Below are 8,485 nucleotides of genomic sequence, written 5' to 3'. Positions count from 1 at the left end.
GTACTAGGAACCTGGCGTCGTTATGTCTACACAACAAATATAACCATTTTATCTGCCATCCAAAACGACCAGTGAACTTACTTGAGTCTTGTACGTTTTTCACGCTGATAATGGGAAAATACAGCTAAATTCGAAAAAATATGTTTTCTTTGGGTACTATTTTTCCTTACAGCTCTTCTTCAAGCTGCTGCATCTCATTTGTGTTTCTCGAGGTCCTCTGCATTCTCTGCCATCTTCCAAAAAAGGCAAGAAAACTGTAAAAATAACCTGTAAACAAGAGCTGCTGCTGGTGTTAGCCATGTTGCATGGCTGTAGCTACTTAAGCATTAGAACATGAGATGGAGTGTGTTATCACGACATAACATCACGGCTGTGATTTGGTCGCCATAGATCATCACAGCCGTGATGTTATTCGCGATAACATACGACCTCGAGTGTTCTATTGCTTTTATACAACAGTTAAATAAATAAAGTAAGAAATAAATAAACTGGGTCGTGAACGCGGCATTTAATATGTTTCCATCTTAGCAATTCCTTCCACCAAATTATAGTTCCTTAACAAGCAGCTTGTTATTACATCAGAGTAACGAACTCCGCTCACTCGCTGCTCAGTCTGCTGTAAGCCTCGCCTTTTGAAGTACCGACTGAGCCATAAAACTGCTGCAATATCAGGTTTAGCTCAGTTTTGTCAATTTTTGCTGATCAGTATTAATGTTGTTTTGTTCCAGCCAGTCTGTACAGCATCTTACAGCCTGTTTAGTTTGGCGAATGGTGTTGGGTTCATTTCTGGCTGATTCCAGGTTGTTTAGCTGTTCTTCTGTCACAGCCGCCGACTGAAAAGCTGCTCAGTGGTGATGACAGCTCGGGAATTTAGTGTCGTCTCATCTTCAGAGTCTGACCAAATCGGCTGTCGGTCAAACGTGATCTTAAAAGTATCCATTTTCTGTTTTTGTGCAAAGTAAGAAGTAAAAACGTTCAAATGGCTCCTACAGCTGTCAAAGTCATTGCTTGACAATGGCGTCTCAGCGGAGTGATACAGTGTTTGTGAAAAACCTGTGATGTAACAGCACGGTTAGAACGCTTCTCAACCAATCAGCTTGCGTGGCCGGAACTAACTGTTGTGTAAAGGCTAATAACAACAAAAGCACATTAGCCTGGGCGCATTGATCTCAGTTGCGAATGCGGTTTTGAGAGGAAACATGGAAGTGATCCTGGAGTAAAACTTTATATTACGAAAACATTTTATGGCAAAACTTTATAACAAAAATATTACAAAACAATGTCTCAAGCATCAAGCAATGCATTCAGACCCATTTGTGTAATAACTGAATGGGATGTAGCTTTTAGAGCCATTAAATGCTTCAGACGTCTGGTTCCTAGTACTATAATGCTGAACACTTCTGACTCTGTAAACTTCTCTAGAAGGGCGCATTTCCCACCACACCACTCTGAATGACTTTGTTTACATCTAAACCACTGAACGATTGAGTAATTTTGCAAAATCGGTGGAGTTCCCCTTTAATGGCATGAAACAATAATGAGGATTAAATTAGTTAATTTATTTAATTGTTTGTCTTACGTTCTCTCATGGAAGTTCATTCTTCCATGCACACACCCAAGATATGGATTTCATGTTATCTGGCTGTGATGTAACGTGCCTGAATGTAATAGCATACATCTATTTAAGTCTTCAGACATCTGGTTCCTATCACCACCACTGTGAACAATCCTGACTTGGTGAGTCTCTCTAAAATGGAGCTTTTCACATCAAACCACTCTGAATGACTTTGTTTACGTCTTAATTACTTAATTATGCAGACATTTTGAAAAAAAAAATCAGCAGAAGTCACTTTATTACTGATTTAAATACATATGCTCTTTGGGTTTGTGTCATGGTCTGGGATTAAGGCTTGTCCTGATATATTTTCCTTTCAATTAAGAATTTTCATTCAGAATGCTGTGCAGTCCTGTGTGGGCTTAAAGGGGAATTCCACCAATTTTTCCAAAATTTTACAATTCAATCATTGAGACATAAACACAGTCATTCAGAGAGGTTTGGTGTGAAATGGTTCATTGTAGAGAAACTTATCGACTCTGATTTCTTTACAGTGGTGCTGATAGGAACCAGTGGTCACCATGTCCACAACACAAACATAGACATTTTATTTACTATTCAAAACAAGCGGTGAACTTACACGTGTCAGATTTCATGGGTACACACTTAAAAATGATGGTTCTTCAAAAGTTCTTTAGTAAAGAAAATGGTTCTATATAGAACCATTAACACTCAAAGAGCACCTCTCATGATTAAAGGGTTCTTTGCATCCTGAAAGGATTCTTCAGACTGATAGAGAACGTGTATGAATGTAGATGGTTCTATAAAGAACCTTTTTGAAAATGGTTCTATATAGCATCAAAAAGAATTCTTATATTATTACAAGCTTGACATTGTAACAATAGGAGAACCACTTTTGGTGCTTTATAGAACCCTTTTCAAAAAGGTTCTATATAGAACCATCTACAGCACATTCTTCATCCATCTGAAGAACCCTTTCTCAATGCAAAGAACCGTTTAATCATGCACAGGGTTCTTTAGTTTAGTAGTGGTGTTCATGGTTCTATATTTTCTTTGTTAAAGAACCTTTGAAGAACAATCTTTTTAATAGTATAGTGTTTATAACAACAACAACAACAACAATAATAATAATAATAATAATAATAATAATAATAACAATAAATCAGACACTTTGTGGACTATTTTGACTTACAGTACCCTACATGTACCTCTCCACTGTGAATGGGCTTTGAAAACTATGCTTTAGGCCAAAACTGGAGGGACCAGATATTATTTGGTGAGCACCCGATACTATCAGGTGCGCATCCGATACTATCAAGGGAGCACCCAATACTATCAAGTGAGCACCAGATACTATGCAGTGAGCACCAGATACTATGTGGTGAGCACCCAATACTATCAGGTGAGGTACTATTGGGTGCTCACCACATAGTATCAGGTGCTCACCACAAAGTATCTGGTGCTCATTTGATAGTACTGCGTGCTCACCTGATAGTATCTGGTGCACACCAGATTTTATCTAAAAAATTATGCACCACGTCCCTTTTACCTAAAAAACCCACCACGTCCTTTCAGGGGCTCAATATATTCCTAACCATTTTATGCAATAACTTCCTGTAAGGTCACATTAAACTCTTCAGACGTCTGGTTCCTATCACCACCACTGTGACCAGTTCTGATTCTAATTTTCTAGAAATGAGCATTTCGCATTAAACCACTCTGACCTTATTACATATTAGCGAATTATTTATATGGAAAGGCTGGAAAATCAGTGAAATTCCCTTTTAAACTCTGTCCAGGAAACTGACCCTCAATATGCAAACACAAATGCTGTGTAACAGGCTTAAATATGATACAATCTAATGACCCTCAACAGCCCTGAGTTACCATGTTAGTGAATTATATTAGCTGTAAAAGAGTTTCTTTGTTTGTTGTTTGATGTTGTCATGAGATGTGATGGCATCAAAATAGGTTTAAATCTGATAAATCTCTTGATTGTATTGCCTGTGTGCAGCTCGTTTAATACACATCTCATTTTATCACAGCATAATGACCTTCAGTAATCTGATCTCCCTCAGTTGGGTCCAAACAGATAATAACAACAATTTTATCACACCAAAGCATACATTTGGTTGAAATCAGTTTATAATTTATTTACTTACTCATCATTTTAATTACAGACTCAGACAACAGAGGAAGACTAAGTACTCATTTGAGGAGCAAAGGGGACACATTCATATTCTAAGACACACACAGTATTTTGCATATAGTACAGTACAGTGGAGTACAGTAGGGTACAGGGGAAAGCAGGGCTGGGGATTCACTTCAGTATTAATATGATTTCTGTCCTTTTTTTAACCTTGATCATTTATTCTTCAACACAATGTCTGAATGTAAAGAACATCCTTCTTGATGTGAGCTGTAATTCGGCAGTGTTAAAGACGCTGATGAAGCAGCTCTGGCCTTCATTTTATTTTACTTTTTCTTTTACTTCAAATATTACAACTAGTCATTTCCTTTCACTTTCTGTTTCAGCAGGAGAGCCGGGCTGGGCGATATCGATCAAATTCAACATCATGATATCCCTCAAATATGTCTCAGTATCAGATGGTATTTTATTTAGCACAAAGTTATTGAGACCATTCATTCTGAGTGCTGCCACTCTATAAGAATGTCTTACAAACCTGGTTTATTTTGATTGGACTGTTTTGTGCTGTTTTCTTCTCTTAAAATCACCAAAGAGAACCTTACACAGTATTGTAAATGTTAACCAGACAGAAAACACTTTTACGGAAAGAAAAAAAAGTACTATTTATTATAATTATTATATTTTTTATGGAACTGTTCTCTCAAAACAACCTAAATTAGATGCACGGCAGCAGACTGTCAGGCTCTGGGCCCTCATTTATAATACGTTCTAAAATTTGATTCTAAGTTTGCTCTCAGCATTTGCATTTGATTTATTAAAAACAAAAGCACACACTGGCATTCGGTTTGGAAACTTGTGCTCACCGACGTACATTTTCACGTCAAATGTGCTTTTTTATAAAACATTACTTGAACACACATTTTCACACATGATAATATGTGAATATGTGGTAACCACTGGATACCATGAGTAAAAGCCTATTCAAACAAAGTGCATTTTTTTTTCGGACAATGAAGGATGTGATTTTAAATGCAGTGGAATCTTCACATCCAGTCTAACATGTTTTTTTTCCAAAAACAAACATAAGAAGAAAGAATTGGTGACAATGAATTTATCAGTTTTCTTTTAAAGCTACATTATGTAGGATTTGGGGATTTGGAGACCCCTCTGGCAGAAATATGTAACTGCATGCAATGTGATGAACATTTTGCACGTTGGTTGTGCATCGGACCCCCGCAAGTGGAGGACTCTGACGTTTGTGAGCTCGTTGAAAGAGCATTCAAAGAGAACTCAGTCAAAACTTGGTGAAGGACGTGTCTTCTGAGGATGTGAGTGAATTATTTACTACTGTCATCACATCTTCATCAGTATAATGTTGATTTTGCATTTGAGACCTAAACATTGAGTTGGATCTTCTTTTTGCGCCTGTGTATGTGACGTAATACGTTAAGACTTCTTTCACTTTTTTAACAAGAAATATCACATAGGGATGCTTTAGGAACTGCAACTGAACACCCTGTTTACAAAAAAGGCCGGACATGAACAACCTGATTATGTCCATAGATAAACAGCTATAAACATTCGCTATGATGTACTAATCTAATCACAATCTCTCCTCAGCCCTTCAGCTATGATCCACCATGTGTTCTTTAACTTCTGCATTTTTATAGTCTATGAGTGTGTTTACATGCACTCAATAATCCGATCATAATCGGATTTCTGCAGTTATCTGATTATGCAAAAGGTCATGTAAACAGCACAATCTGATTTCTTAGATCGGAGAAATATGATTAAGAAATCCGATAATCAGATTTCTCAGTGCATGTAAACTCTGATTTCTTTCAGATTTCTGAGTCTGTGCATGAGCGAAAACAGACTGCGGTACCGGAAATAAGTGAGCAGCATTGCCACAAGATGGCAGCAAAACACTTTTGGAGCGATGCTGAAACCAACTATACTTGCAAAAATGAAAGATTTAAATATTCTTCATCTTCTAGATGATGTATGTTCATAGTTTCAGTTAAAGTGGTGCAATGTTTTTAAAAAAAGCGGTATGAAGTTTGAGTTTTACATTACGTTTCGTCTCATCTTTTTTTTGTGAGTTTATCGGCTGGTTGCAAAGCAGAAATCTGATTACTGCCTCACTTTCCCATTATCTGATTACTCAAGTGCATGTAAACGCATGGATCGTATTACTAACAAAATCTGATTTTCTGCAGTTATCAGATTATAAAGTGTATGTAAACACACTCAATGTTTTGTTTGTCATACAAGCTTTCATGCTCTGTCATGAGCAAGATGATCATGGTGCACATTTGTTTGGGTTGCAACCATGACAATCCGTACAAAGTATAAAATTGAGTTGATTAAAAACTTTATGCAGTCCATTTCAGACTTTTAATTATTACGTGTGTTACCATTTTAAAAACTTGACATGCTTTTTTGTTTTTTTAGCTGTATAAAATTGGTGTAACCATGTCTTAAAGTGCACAAACATAAGACAAATTACTATGCAAAAGGGATGCTGCTATTGTATGGGCATAATATGGATATAATTCTCATTATATATTAAATATATTGCTAAAAATATTATCGAAAAATTGAAATGTAATATCACGGTGTGTTATTATCAATGTACACTGGTGTAACCGATATATCGCCCAGCCCAATAGTACATTTGTTCTAAACAAACTTGGCTGCTTTGCTGAATTAGATGGACTACTAATAAGCTTATTTACGGAACAGTATAGTACAAATAGTTCTCATCAGCTGTCAGTAAAAGCCTGGCAAGATACAGGAGCGTGTTCTTTCATGTTAACTGACAAACACTACAAAAATCGAGCTATACAGACGACGCTGGTGTGACCAGAGAAACAACTTCAATCTGTTTGTGAAATTGACAGAGAAATCCCTTTTTTTTTTTCGTATTTTTTACATGTAGACTGAACAGACATCAAAAATATATCATTGTACCATAGCTATGTACATGAGAGAGTCAGCCTAGTCAGCAAACAGTCAGCTAACTCTGTGCCACCACTCCATTTCAATAAATCACACACATGCCTACATAGTCACGCTATACCTTCACATATTTACACAACAGATTTACAGATTGGTGTGCTAAACATACAGAAGGAGAGAGGAGAGAAACTGTATTGATATTTGTTAGTCACATTCCTTCGGCATGTCCTCTTTTCCCATGAATCTCTGTACAGGTGACGGCAGAACAAGTAACATACTGATATTTTACTATTTACAATGCATAGAGCCGGAGAACGCCTGTGATAATCGTGCCAAGGGTCAATGACAGTTGAAAATAACAGCTCCACTAAACGCGGCAAAGTGTCTAACAATGAATGGAAGCTAATAGTTTCCAATATTAGCGATGATTCTAGTGATGAAAATGGTTTATTTCATCACGTGGTCTATAAAGAACACCAGGCACACTTACTTTTTCTTTGAAGATAATAGTTTGTAACTTTGTGCACTCAAATGTACGGCATAAAATGCATTTCAATAAATAATACTCATAAATACCAGATTATGTCAATTATCATTATGCATGAACTCAAGCACAACTTCATTTGCTCAACCAGCGAGACACGCACATCTGCTCTGAGGAAAATAAATAAATAACTAAATAAATAATAGGTTTTAAATCATGAAAAAATAAATGTGTGCGTCAAGCGTGAGGTCTTCCAGCTGATAAATTATTCTAAAAAATTAATAATAAATACGGTACGATAAAATAATAAAATAAGTCTTTGTAAAAAAGGCTGGCGTTCAGATTAACTGAGCTAAACCTGAGATAAAATAACGAAACAGAAACAGTAAAAGTTAGAAAGTACAACAAAAGTTCGAATAAAATTAGATGACGAATAAATTAAAATGTCAAATACAATAAAAGTGTAAATAAAATAAATTATAATAAGTTAGCATGTTAGATTCATTGAACTCGAAATGAGGTGCTGCTTATCTGGGATGATGAGAAAAATAAATAAATAAATAAATAAATAAATAAAAAAGAGCCTGTATTCTACATTTTTCTTACATTGTTCCCTCTGGTCCACTATATTTGGTTTTATGTACCAAAAACAGTTCTGAATTATTACATGACCATCATCATTTGTTAACCACTTTGTGCCCAGTAACCCATTTCATGATGACTAATCTATGATCAGTTAGCCATTTTCATGATCAGATGACCAATTTTGTGGTCAATTAGCCATTGAAACACTGAATTTGTGTGTTCGGTATTTGGAGGCCCTAACGGCCTCTACCAGCCACGCATTCTGAACATACATATTCCTCATAAAAGGAAACATGCATGCACAAATGGGATTTCGCCACTAAAGAACAGGCTGCATCCTGATCGTCCGTCATCACTGTCATCATAACCTCGTCATCGTAACAACCACTGACATTTGAATTGTTTTCCACTTCGGCAGAAGATAAATACCGCTGGCATTTGGGCTGACAGGGCGGATGTTTGGCACATTTTTCAAAGCGAGCGTGAGTGTGATGCAGGTGTCAAAGAAACCCCGCATGCAGTAAAACCTGTTATGGAGGCCATATATCTCTCTTCTTGAACATTTTTGACATGTTTCTTAAAGGAAAAGGGAAATAAAAAAAGAAAGTGGTGCAAAAAAAATAAAATCTGTGTGAAACTGTGTTTGTCTCAAGGTTACTAACTTGTGACTGTAGTAAGTGGCGACTCTCCCAATGCAATGTGAGAGAATCGACAACAAAATGGCCATGAA

Source organism: Colossoma macropomum, unplaced genomic scaffold, assembly GCF_904425465.1.
Source record: "Colossoma macropomum unplaced genomic scaffold, Colossoma_macropomum, whole genome shotgun sequence".
NCBI lineage: Eukaryota > Metazoa > Chordata > Actinopteri > Characiformes > Serrasalmidae > Colossoma > Colossoma macropomum.
This window is presented reverse-complemented; position numbering follows the sequence as displayed.